This window comes from Chlorocebus sabaeus, chromosome 18 (assembly GCF_047675955.1).
Source record: "Chlorocebus sabaeus isolate Y175 chromosome 18, mChlSab1.0.hap1, whole genome shotgun sequence".
Lineage (NCBI taxonomy): Eukaryota > Metazoa > Chordata > Mammalia > Primates > Cercopithecidae > Chlorocebus > Chlorocebus sabaeus.
This window is the reverse complement of record NC_132921.1, coordinates 19864416-19878922: the sequence shown is the minus strand read 5'-3', so window position 1 is coordinate 19878922 and position 14507 is coordinate 19864416.

The following is a 14507-nucleotide window of genomic DNA, read 5'->3' as shown; positions in this document are numbered from 1 at the left end:
TAGGCCAAAATATTTTCCCTATTTTAAACAAGTCAGATAATTATGTGTTAATTATATATTGTCACATTACATGCCTTTTAGTGAGACTGGTTTATAGTTTTTATTTCATTTGAGTCCTTGGTTTGGTGTTGGTATCAAAGTTAGAGTTGTGACAAAATAAATTCAACTTTGTTCCTGCATCTTTAAAGTAACTTGTTTAAAATTAGTGTTCCTTGACTTTTTTTCCCTTGTGTTTTAGTAGTTTGTCAGTAAAACCCTATTCTCCAAGTATTTTTTGTAGTTATATATGTAATATATCATTTTAGTTATTTAATACTTATAACTCAAGCTTGTTTTCTTGTCAAGACAATTTTGTTTAATTTTTATGCGTAAATTGCCTATCTTATATAAATTGTCCAATTCATTGGCACAAGGTCATCGTAATATTGTATGATTATTTTTAATCACTGTTGACTAGTTGTGAGTTCTTTTATTTTACATTGTTAATTTTATTAATATACTTGTTTATATTAGTTTGAAATTTTGAAGTAGCTGAAATCTTTTTCTTTATACATGATTTCATAGATTTTAACCATATTATACCGTTTCCAAATTAAAACAACTTTAAAGATTTTTTTCCTGTTGAGGAGGCAGAGCAAGATGATGAAATAGAGGGCTCCACTGATCATCCCCATTGCAAAGACACCATTTAACATCTACGCAGAAAATAATCACTTTCAGAAGAGCCAAAAATAAGGTGAACACTCAAAGTTCCTGGTTTTAACTTCATATCACTGAAAGAGACATCAAAGAGATAGAAAAAACAGTCCCAAATTGCTGATGCCACCCCTTTTCCACCCCTAGCACAGCAAAGGAATCAATCAACAGAGTGAAGAGACAACCCACAGAATGGGAAAAAAATATTTGCAAACTACCCATCTGACAAGGGATTAATAACCAGAATATATAAGGATCTCAAACAACTCTGTAATAAAAACTCTAATAATTTGATCAAAAAATGGGCAAAAGATTTGAATAGACATTTCTCAAAAGAAGACACACAGATGGCAAAAAGGCATATGATCACTGATCATCAGAGAGATGCAAATCAAAGCTGCACTAAGATATCATCTCATTTTATCTTACTCCAGTTTAAATGGCTCACATCCAAAAGACAGGCAATAAAAAATGCTGGTGAGGATGTGGAGAAAAGGGAATCCTCATACACTGTTGGTGGGATGTAAATCAGTACAACCACTATGGAGAATAGTTTGGAAATTCCTCAGAAAACTAAAATAGAGCTACCATATGATCCAGCTATCCTACTGCTGGGTATATACCCAAAAGAAAGGAAATCAGTATATTGAAGAGAGATCTACACTCCCATGTTTGTTTCAGCACTGTTCATAATAGCTAAGATTTGGAAGCAACCTAAGTGTCCATCAAAAGATGAATGAGTAAAGAACATGTGGTACATACACATAATGGAGTAAGAGAACAAAAAGAATGAGATCCTGTTATTTGCAACAATATGATGGAATTGGAGATCGTTATGTTATGTTAATGATAATGGAAATCATTATGTTAAGTGAAATAAGCTAGGCACAGAATGACCAACATCACATCTTCTCATTTGTGGGACATAAAAATCAAAACAATTGAACTCATGGGCAGAGAGAGTAGAAGGATGGTTACCAGGGGATAGAACGAGTAGTGGGGAGCTGTGGGCATGGGGCAGGAGATGGGATGGTAAATGTGTACAAAATTAGAAATAATAAGACCTACTATTCGATAGTACAACAGGGTGACTACAGTCAATCGAAATTGTACATTTTAAAAAAACAAGAGTATAATTAGATTATTTGAAACATAAAGGATAATTCTTGAGGAAATGGATACCCCTTTCTCCATGATGTGATTATTATGAATTACATGCCTGTATCAAAACATCTCATGTACCCCACAAATATTTAGACTATGTACCCACAAAAATTAAAAATGGAAATATTTAATAAAAAACAACTTTAAAGATTCACTGGTAGTTCTGTTTTAAGTTAGGATACAGTTAAAATTGACTCCTTTTCCAATAACAGTTAATGATGAAACACTAGGCTTTTTGTATCATGATGGGGAATCAGCAGCCATTCTCTGCTTGCTATAGAGCTAAATACTGATAGTGTACCCTACAAGTCAGAGAAGGTAAAAGGAAGTTCGGTAAAACTATTTTTTATTTTTGTTTTTAAATGAGAAGACATGTACCCTATATAGGGTACATATTGACTTTCTAACAAGAAATTACCTGGACTTCCTAACTCCCTTTTCTCTCTCCTTCAGCTTTTCTCCATATTGATGATCCAATAATCCTTCTCAAACACATATGCCTCTAGCTCCTTATTAGCAGGATAAGACCTACTTGCCTCCTTATTCAAGCATAGGTGGCCTTTCAACATTTTTAAGCAAAAAATGTTGCTTCCACATTAAAAAAGACCTAATAAGCTGAAAAAAATTCATTTTTCCTTTAAAGAAACGAGAAAACTGAAAACACACACGAAGACACACACACACACAAGTCAAGAAAAAAACCCCTAAATTTTGGAGAGAAGCACATTCTCCTTATGTGTGCAAATACAAAGACAGTTTAGACAATTTCAAAGGTGTGAGTCCAGAAAGGTTAGAGGAGTAGGCCTATTATAGGGATAGATAATTTGCTGGTTTAAAGAGACATGAGCCAAGCTTTAACAATTCTGTGGGCTTGAGAGAATCCGGACAAGTCCCAAATACAAAACTAATCTTCCTTATCAGAAATTCGTTAAGAGCAACAATTTAACCAAATATTGACCAGCTATTTCACCAAATTAACTTGAATTCAATTACAATTATTATTATTAAAGAATTTAATTCAAATACAAAGCTTTCCTAAAGATTCCCCGAAACTGAAAAAACAACATCTCTTTGAATATCATCACTATTAGTGATGGCAGCAGTGGCCCAAAACAGCTTCGGCAGGGGAGGCACGGCTGGGGCTGCATGCTCTGTGGAGCTGAGGTGTTTAGACCATGGGGGCAGATCTCTCATGAATGGCTTGGGCTACCACCTTGATGATCAGTGGGTTACCACTCTGAGTTCACACAGGAACTGGTCGTTGAAATGTTTGTAGCACTACCCCCCCTCCATTTCTGCTTTCACCATGGGACATGTCTACCCCCACTTTGCCTTCTGCCATGATTGTAAGCTTCCTGAGGCCTCCCCAGAAGCCCAGTAGACGTCAGCACCATGTTCCCTGTAAAGCCAGCAGAACTGTGAGACAATTAAACCTCTTTTCTTTATAAATTAGCCAGTGTCAGATATTTACAGTAATTCAAGAATGGCCTGAAATGATACCATTATGGGTCAGGCACTGTGCTGAGGTACAATTAAATACAAAAATAATAAACAAATGAAGATACCTGGCCCCTTGAAGGGAATTTGTACGTAGGAATGGGCATCACATGTTCAAACACACAATTACAATGGATGGAACTTCATAGTACAAAGCATTCTAGTAGTGTAGGGAAATACAGTGTGCTCTACTGGTCAGGCTGGGCAAGGCTACCTGGCGGGAAGTATAAATGGGAATTGAGGCAGAGGTCAGATTTTGAAAGGCCACCTATGCTTCAATAAGGAGGTCAGTAGGTCTTCCCCTGTTAATAAGGAGGCTAGAAGCATGTGTGTTTGAGAAGGATTATTGGATCATCAATATGGAGAAAAGCTGAAGGAGAGAGGAAAGGGAGTGAGGAAGTCCAGGTAATTTCTTGTTAGAAAGTCAATATGTACCCTGTATAGGGTACATGTCTTCTCTTTTAAAAATAAAAATAAAAAATAGTTTTAACAAATATCCTTTTACCTTCTCTGACTTGTAGGGTACACTATCAGTATTTAGCTCTATAGTAAGCAGAGAATGGTTGCTGATTTCCATATTGTGACACAAAAAGCCTAGTGTTTCATCATTAACTGTTATTGGAAGAGGAGTCAACAGAAGCTGGCTTTTTTTCCTGACACTGTTTTAGGAAACTTTCTGAAGAATCTTCTCTTTGGTGGGCAATAGGAGACAAATTAGAACTGAGGAATCAATAATATATACCAGCAACTTGGAAGCAAAACTAAATTGTAATAAACAGCAACGAAGTGTAAGCCTTAAGAAAAAATAATTTTAGGGACTGTTAAATGAGTATATTTTGGGGAGGGGTAGTTAAAACATAACCTACAAAATAATATATTTTGTGAGGTTCTTATTTTCAATTTTTCCTTTATCTTTAATGTATATAATGTTTTAATATTAATAGACATCTCTAAGCTTCATTTGTAATATTTTCTGTATACTTCTCCTTAACTTTTCTCATAGTGCTTATGAAATTATTACAAATTTGACACACATTGCTGCACTTGCCTCAATATTTCAATAGAAAGAAAATTCTCTTAGATTACATATTGTGAAGCTAGCTCTTGCCTCAATATTTCAATGCAAAGAAAAGTATCTTAGACTATATATTGTGAAGTTAGCTCTATACAGTTACTAATATAATCTATAATAACCTTTCCATTAAATTAGAGAGAAATTTGCCCCTTCTAGTTCATTATCTATGAATTAGGTCTTGCACTGTTGGTAAAATAAAGCATGTTATTCTAAAGTTGTAGCTTGACTTTTCAAAACTGATTAGTGATTCTGTGGCCAAACATACAAGACATCTAACCTTTAAGCAGGACATTTGAAGAACTGGATTCTTGCTACAATTGCAGAAAAACTCAGCTGAAGCCATGGTGAAACCAAATGTATGAAAATTGTAAGAGAACAGTAACTCTGAAATAGAACAGTAACTCTGAAATAGAACAGTAACTCTGAAATAGAGTAATTGTTGTTTTTGAAAGTTGGATGAGTGCAAGGTTGGTCCAGTCAGTTCTCAAGGAGAAAAAAGAGATGAGGCTTATGTAAAATTTATTACCAAGTTACACACTGAGAGAAGACATTGCAGAAGGAAAGAGCTGACTAGACTTAGTGGATTGTCAGGGTACTACTAAATGCAGAGTACCATGACCAAATAAGAATTGCCAGTTTTCATTATCTATTGGGTACACCGTATAATTATATTATTAACAGATAATACCCTTAAGTTTTATTTTTAATATTTTCTGAATATTTTTTCCTTAGCTTTGTCCATAGTGCTTAAGAAAATTCCTCTATCATTTTTCTTCAAACTTTCCCTCACTGGAGTAAAACTTGAAGTATTGCTAAAAATGTAAAGTTTTATCCAGGCAGAAATAATTTTAAAAGGAATGACATGAAATTCTGAAATTAAAATCATACATTCTAAATATTTCAAGTAAATTAATTTTATTCTTCAATTTATATCATCTCTGAATATTTGTATATCTTATGGAATTTATCACGAGATTTTTAAAAAGTGAAAAGAATTCTGTAGTCTTGTATTTTGGGCTGAAAGCAAATGATAATTTGCTATGCATTCTAAGTATAAAAAAATCTCATATACATTTTAAATTATAGATTAGGTTGATCTATATTTACAACCAGACTAACTTTCAGAATTCATTAGCATTGAAGGATATTGGAGAGAAGAAATAGAAACAACAGAAGGAGCAAAAAAAAGGAAAGGAAACTTTTATTGCTATGCTAACATGCTGTATGCCTCGCACTGTTCTAGCCCTTAAAATACATTGTGTGTGTGTGTGTGTGTGTGTGTGTGTGTGTGTGTGTGTGCGCGCGCGCGCGCGCGCGTGCGCAACAACTGTGCCAGGAAATATCATTATTCTAAGTTAAATATGTAGAATCTGAGCCTCAGAATTAAGTAACTTTTGAAGGCCATCTCTTAATTTTAAAAGTGGGTTCAAGATTTCAGTCCCAATTAGTCTAGACCCATTTACATTTGCATTATATCACCAGTTTTGGGGAGGGGAAATTCACTGCGGGATAGATGAAGCAAGCCAGGTAAAACTCATCAAAACAGCATGACGTAGGAATTCCCTCCAACTGCTTATTTGAAGAGCAGAGATTCTTACTGTCAGAGATTCAGTTCTGAGGCTGAATTAATTCTTGTCTTTATTTTGAATGAGTCTTAACACATTATGTGCTAGGCATATGCTACAGGTCAGAAATACAGAATAAAACAAGTGTCTTTCCCAATCCTGAAAAAAAATCGTATTTTTGTTGGAGGTATCACTTGGTATATACTTATTAGTTACATAACTCATTATGATCATAATGGTTTGGTTCTCTTTGGGAGGGTAGGGAAGGTAAAGTTAACTCTAGGAGACGTAGGGAAATGTCACAAATGTGAGAAGAGCATAACTTTCTGAAGTGTGAGTAAGTTGGTTGGGTAAGACAAAGAGAAAAATGTATTCCAGACACTGGGAATAACCTGAACCAGGATACACAGAAAAAATATTTAGCTGTTTAAACATGACTGATATCTGTTTTAAATGGGGAATAATTTTTTTTTTATACTTTAAGTTCTAGGGTACATGTGCACAACGTGCAGGTTTATTACATATGTATACTTGTGCCATGTTGGTGTGCTGCACCCATCAACTCGTCATTTACATCAGGTGTAACTCCCAGTGCCATCCCTCCCCCCTCCCCCCTCCCCCCTCCCCATGATAGGCCCCGGTGTGTGCTGTTCCCCTTCGAGAGTCCAAGTGATCTCATTGTTCAGTTCCCACCTATGAGTGAGAACATGCAGTGTTTGGTTTTCTGTTCTTGCGATAGTTTCCTGAGAATGATGGTTTCCAGCTGCATCCATGTCCCTACAAAGGACACAAACTCATCCTTTTTTATGGCTGCATAGTATTCCATGGTGTATATGTGCCACATTTTCTTAATCCAGTCTGTCACTGATGGACATGTGGGTTGATTCCAAGTCTGTGCTATTGTGAATGGTGCTGCAATAATGATTTTTTTTAATCCAGAAATAAGTAATTAATCCTTACGTGGCCTTTTACATACTGTAAATAAAAATAATTTCTTAAATGATTCAATTTTAAAGAATTTGCCAGGCATGGTGACTCATGCCTGTAATCCCATCACTTTGGGAGGCTGAGGCAGGCAGATCATGAGGTCAAGAGACCGAAACCATCCTGGCCAATATGGTGAAACCCCGTCTCTACTAAAAATAAAAAATTAGCTGGGCGTGGTGGCACACGCCTGTATTCCCAGTTACTTGGGAGGCTAAGGCAGACGAATCCTTGAACCTGGGAGGCGGAGGTTGAAGTGAGCCAAGATCATGCCACTACACTCCAGCCTGGCAACAGTAAAAAGAATTAAACACAGCAGGAAGGGAAAATTGATAAAATTGATAGTTATAACTACACTAGACTGGTGAGCACTAACCTAGAAAAAAAAAAATCAAGCTGATGACTTTTCTGCTACAATAAGTTATGATTTTATGCTGTGCATATTTATGTATTCTATTATAAAATACCTGTTTTTAAAAATTTCTCTTTCCTAAATATAAAGAAAATATAGTTACTAATTCATTTATAGCACAGTTCCTTAAACTATATTTATTTTAATTACTATTGTATGTTTTCTGATAAAACTTGGATGGCAACAAAAAGCCATAATTAATCTAAAAGCAATATGTAGGGTGGGAACTTTAGACTACATGATTGCATGAGGAATGGGTAATCAAGAGAAAATCAAGGCAAATGTAAATGTCACCATTTCACTGATTAAAGTGTTTCTGGTTTACAGCAGCAGGAAGGAGCTCTACATATTTTATGTTGTTTACTTTAAGATTTTGAAAAAAATAAAACAGCTAATCACTCTGTTTTTGCAAATCTATAGCTTGTCACGAGGAAAATAACCATTCCACTCTGAATAAAATCCAAGTTGAGTTCTCTTCTGAATTTGCAATCGCTACTTTCCGTGAAAGTGAAAATTGGCACAGGAAGTCTGACAACTTCGTCAACAGGATAGTATCAAAGTAGAATTTTTTTTTCCCATGGGAGGTTGAAAAAGATGAGACAGAAGGATGATAACAGGATGAAGAATGGCTTTAAAAAATACACACACACACACATACATATATATATACCCTTCTCTATATATACTCTCTATATACATATATGCCATCTTTCTACATATGTACATATATATGTGTGTATATATGTAGAGAGGTATATATATGTATATGTGTATGCGTGTGTATATGTGTATATATATAGAGGTGTATACATATATATGTATGTGTATATATGTGCATGTGTGTGTCTGTATAGGTTGCAAATAGTCACGGTACTAATTATGGTAGAATGATTGAAAGCAATTTTATGATCAGATATCTCAGTTCCTGAGAGCTGCAATACAGCATAAAAGAAACAGGAAGACAAGATGAGTTACACTTTCATTTTTTCCAAAGACAGTGACATATAATTCTTCAAAAATTTAAGCAGAAAATGATGTATTCAAATTGTAATAACAAACTATTTCCTTTAACCTAGTCTCGAGAACAGAGTATTTGCTCTTGTTTTCTTTTCACCATGTACTATATCTAATTAATCGAAGTCATTTTTCCATTTAATTATTCTGTTACAGACACCATCTCAATTTCATTTAATGTTACGCACAGTAATCAGGAAAATGTTCCATCACAACTTTTAAAATTATGTTTGAGTTAAATCCTGACTCTCATAAATCAATTTGTTTGTGATAAGAGTCTACGGAACTCAGAATAGATAAGAACTTTTCCTTCAGTACCATCTTCAGCCTGTTCCACCTTACTCATATCCTTTAATGGTGGAGACCAGGATAGATGCCAAAGACTTTAATATTCTTGGTTCTGAAGTCACTGAAAGCCTTGTTTTGCCACTCATAAATTAGACTGACTATGCTCCACTTTATATAGTTAATAATAATGTCACTGTAAACTGTGTTTTTCCTTTACTTTGTATCAGCCACAAAGAAAGAATGTCCATTTGGAGAGGCAATCAGGTTTTATCCAGTTGCCAAAGAATGGAGCAGGGGAGTTCATGATCTAAAGCCACCTTCTCTCTGGGCAATGGGAGGTATGGGAGTTTTGAAGGTTTGCTGCTGGGCAAGGAAGGTCTGTAGGCATGCACAGGGAGGAGTTTCAGATGCAGAGGAACAGTTCCTGGGCATACTTCTTCACACATCTCATGTACACAAGACAGCCATCTTCTCTTAGGGGAGGGGTTTTTAGTATTATAATGACATGTTAATGATGGAAAGGTAACTGGAGGTCACCTGCTCAGGTCTAGACTCCCTCTGTAATCCAGCATAGGGTCACAAGGCTGCTTTGTGGCATCTGGGCCATCTGGCTTCCTTAAGCAGCTGTGCTTATGGATTAAGAGAACAATAAAGAGAAACTGTTAAAGACAGGGCCATCCTGGTGACAAAATATTGAAAGCACTTTAAACTTGCCTATTCAATGGTATTGAATTAATCCATCCTATGAATTATTGACCCAAATAGCTTACAGAAATATACATTTGAAAATCAAAATCCTTTGGCCATTGAAGAAATGAAGGAATTGTTCTTAATTCTTTTCTTGCACTGAACTTGTATTAAGTACAAGAAGTTTAAATAACTGAGTAATATATAATATTTTTTTGCTTTTGCTTTTTCCTTTGTAGTATAAATTAAAATTTAAGAGTAGAGTTGACAATTACATATCTCTGGGTTCTGCATCTATGGATTCAACAAACTGAAAATATCTGAAAAAATAAAAAGAGAATACAGCAATAAAAGTAACACAAATAAAAATGTAGTATAACAATTTTTACATAATATTACATTGCATTAGATATTATCTGTAATCTAAATATGATTTAAAATATATGGGAAGACGTGCATAGGTTATGTGCAAATACTATGGCCATCTTATTTTTTATTTAAGTTCTGGGATACATGTGCAGAACATGCAGGTTTGTTACATAAATATATACATGCCATGTTGGTGTACTGCACCCATTAACCCATCATCTACATTAGGTATTTCTCCAAATGCTATCCCTCCCTCCACCCCCATCCCCTGACAGCCCCAGGGTATGATGTTCCCCTCCCTGTGTCCATGTGTTGTCATTGTTCAAATCCCACTTGAGTAAGAACATGTAGTGTGTGGTTTTCTGTTCCTGTGTTAGTTTGCTGAGAATGATGGTTTCCAGCTTCATCCATGTCCCTGCAAAGGACATGAACTCATTCTTTTTTTATGGCTGCATAATATTCCATGGTGTATTGCACCACATTTTCTTTATCCAGTTTATCATTGATGGGCATTTGGGTAGTTTCCAAGTCTTTGCTATTGTGAAGAGTGCTGCAGTAAACATACGTGTGCATGTGTCTTTATAGTACAATTATTTATAATCTTTTGGGTATATACCCAGTAATGGGATTGCTGGGTCAAATAGTATTTCTGGTTCTAGATTCTTGAAGAATCGCCACACTGTCTTCCACAGTCGTTGAACTAATTTACACTCCCACTAACAGTGTAAAAGTGTTCCTATTTCTCCACATCCTCTCCAGCATCTGTTGTTTCCTGCCTGTCTAATGATTGCCATTCTAACTGGCGTGAGATGATATCCCATTGTGGTTTTGATTTGCATTTCTCTAACAACCAGTGATGATGAGCTTTTTTTCATATATTTGTTGTCTGCATAAATGTCTTCTTTTGAGAAGTGTCTGTTCACATCTTTTGCCCACTTTTTGATTTTTTTTTTTCTTCTTCTTGTAGGTTTAAGTTCCTTGTAGATTCTGGATATTAGCCCTTTGTTAGATGGATAGATTGCAAACATTTTCTCCCATTCTGTAGGTTGCCTATTCGGTCTGATAGTTTCTTTGACTGTACAAAAGCTCTTTGGTTTAATGAGAGCCCATTTGTCAATTTTGGCTTTTGTTGCTATTGCTTTTGGTATTTTAGTCATAAAGTCTTTGCTCATGGCTATGTCCTGAATGGTATTGCCTAAGTTTTTTTCTAGGGTTTTTATGGTTTTATGTCTTACATTTAAGTCTTTATTCCATCTTGAGTTGATTTTTGTATAAGGTGTAAGGAAGGGATCCAGTTTCAGTTTTCTGCATATGGCTAGCCAGTTTTCCCAACACCATTTATTAAATAGGGAATCCGTTCCCCATTTCTTGTTTTTGTCAGGTTTGTCAAAGATCAGATGCTTGTAGACGTGCGGCATTATTTCTGAGGCCTCTGTTCTGTTCCATTGGTCTATATATCTATTTGGTACCAGTACTATGCTGTTTTGGTTACTGTAGCCTTGTGGTATAGTTTGAAGTCAGGTAGCGAGATGCCTCCAGTTTTGTTCTTTTTGCTTAGGATTGTCTTGGCTATATGGACTCTTTTTTGGTTCCACATGAAATGTAAAGTATTTTTTTTGTAATTCTGTGAAGAAACTAAAATGGCCATCTTATATAAGTGACTTGAACTTTCTCAAATTTTGGTGTCCCGAAAGTCATGGAACCAATGCCCCCTGGAGGCCAAGGGAGGACTGTATGTGGATTCCTATCTCAATTAATATACAATTTGTCCTGTATGAAAACTGAGAATGTGGAATTTACCTTTTCACGATCAGTCCACAGCAGTCCCAACATGAGGGCTTAATCTTAGGGAAATAGTTTCTGACTCAGTTTCTTGGCCTCGCATTCCTGTTTATTTGTTTAAGAAGAGTAATTTTAAAAATCTGTCCCACTTTAAACATATGGGAAAATATAGACTATTATAGGGAATATCTACATACACACTACCAATCTTAACACTGATTGTGTTTGTTTAATGCCTTTTGCAATTTTGATATGATGTATTTGATACATAAAAATGAACATATTTAACACAAATGTAAGTTAAGAAGCAAAATATAAAACAAACACCCATAAATCCAACCTACCCATATTCTGTTACCTTGTCCCATCCACCTGTTTCAGATCTCTCTTTCTTTTTCTAAGAAATAAAATATTTCCTATTTAGTTGATACTGACTATGGGCTTCTCTGCATCCTTCATCCTTCCTTTTCCACTCTCTACAATTTGTTGTTTATAATTCCCACAGCACACACACACACAAAAAAGCACTTAGAAACAAATATAGGAAACTGTGAATGTATACTCATTTTGCGTAAGATTTATTCAGTGGATAATTGGAATTACAATTGATTAATTTTATCTATATGAGACGAACATATCAGTATTATTTATTTCATTCTCTATAGATGGTGTTTGGATAATGCTATAGTTACATATATTTATACCACTTCCATTTATGCTTTATCTTCCTATAAACATTCTTATATAGTTGCACACAAATGTTGATGTTTCTCTAAGACAGAAGTTCTTAACTTAGACTGCATATTGAAATCACCTGGGAAGTAGTGTTAAAAAATTCTGGTGCTGCAAGAACAGAAAACCAAACACCGCATGTTCTCACTCATAGGTGGGAACTGAACAATGAGATCACTTGGACTCGGGAAGGGGAACATCACACACTGGGGCCTATCATGGGGAGGGGGGAGGGGGAAGGGATGGCACTGGGAGTTATACCTGATGTAAATGACGAGTTGATGGGTGCTGATGAGTTGATGGATGCAGCACACCAACATGGCACAAGTATACATATGTAACAAACCTGCACGTTATGCACATGTACCCTAGAACTTAAAGTATAATAATAATAATAAATTAATTAAAAAAAAATTCTGGTGCTGGGATCTCTTCCCTGCTCTGGAAATTCTAACTTAATAGTTCTGCAGAATGGCTTGGGCATCAGCATTATTTTAAGGTTCCCCAAGTTAACTTAGTTTGATTTAGAATTATTAAGACATACCTAAAAAGAGAATTACTAAGTCATAGATTGTGTATATAAACATTTTCAAGTTTGTGGTATATTGTTATAATGTTCCTCCAAATGGGTATATAATTTTACAATTCTAGCAGAAGTGCATAAAATTCAATTTTCTGCCTTTCCTTGCCAGTGCTTGGTATTGCCAGGTTTTAAAATTTCTACCAATTTGATTAGAATGCAAAGACTTATCTATCTGTTTTCATTCGCCCTTTGCCAGATCATTAATGAGAATAATTTTTCACTTTTATTGGCCATTAGATTTTTTTGTTCTGTGGATTATCTCTTAATTAATAAAAGTTATAATAAAATATAACTTCTTTTTCTTTCATACAAAGTCTTAATTCTGTTTTGTGTGTTGCATAAAAGATCAAACTTTAAAATATTTCTATATAAATGACTCTCACAGCATCATATTACTAAGTAGTCGATTTTTTCTCTACTGACATGCAGTATCACTTTAATGGTGAATCATGTTTTCACATAGGTGTAGTTCTAAACTCCCTGTCCCGTTGCATTGGTTTGTGTGTCTCTGCAACAGTATGTACTTCTATAATGGTAATTTTGTTACAACTATTTATTTCAGGATAAATCCTCTTGGCTTTTTGCTCTTTAACATTATCTGGCCATAGTTGATCTTTGTTTTGAACATTTTAAAATAAGCTGATCAAATTACAATTTTGATAATAATTACAATAAATTTGTAGATTAATTTAAGAAGACTTGCTATCATTATGAAATTAAATCATCCTATGGGGTGGTGAATCATTCTATTTATTTAGATCTTTTCTTATGACTTTCAATAAACTTTTATCATATTCTGTTTAGAGCAATTGAATCATTTCATTAGTTTTCTTCTTAAGTAGCAGTAGTATTTTTGTTATTATCAATAGTATTTTAAAAATTATGTATTTTAAGTTATTTGTGGTACACTGGAACATAATTGATTACTACAGTTTGATTTAAACTGAATAAAATTATTGGATTCTCTTATTAGTGCTAATAGTTTTTCAGTATATTTGATTTTGTTTTCCAGATAGACAATGGTAATGTCTGTGAGTAGTAAACATTTTATAACTTACTTTGTCTTACTATGTACTCTAGGACCAGAAGAAAATTATGAACGAATACTGTGATAAAATAAATCCTAGAAATGTCCCTATAATTTTCTTTTATCCTAAAATCTGCCTTTCTGGTACTAATTTAACTACACTGGCTTACTTATGATTGTCCTCCCTAGCTTTCCATCTTAATTTTATTTTCAATATTTGATATTCCTATGCTCTAGGTATGTATCTTGTTAATAACACATCTGGATTTTGCTTTTTATTCAACTTAATCAAATTGGATAAACCATTAACTTTTTTTTTTTTTTAAAGAACTTCATTGGGTAGAATTTCTATACCATAAAACTCACCCATTTTAAGTGTACAATTCATGAGTACAGTGAATTTGCAGAATTGAGTAACTTCCACAAAATCTAGTCTTAGCATATTTTCATTTCCCCTAAAAATCCTTTTCAGTTATTATGGATAGTGCTGCGATGACATGAGCCTTCTTTTCTTTCAGGCAAATGCCTATGAATGCTATTGCTAGGTCTTATGGGAAATTTTTGTCTAGCTTTTTAAGAAACTATAAACTGTTCTTTTCAAAGTGGCTGCTCTGTGTTACATTTCTGCTAGC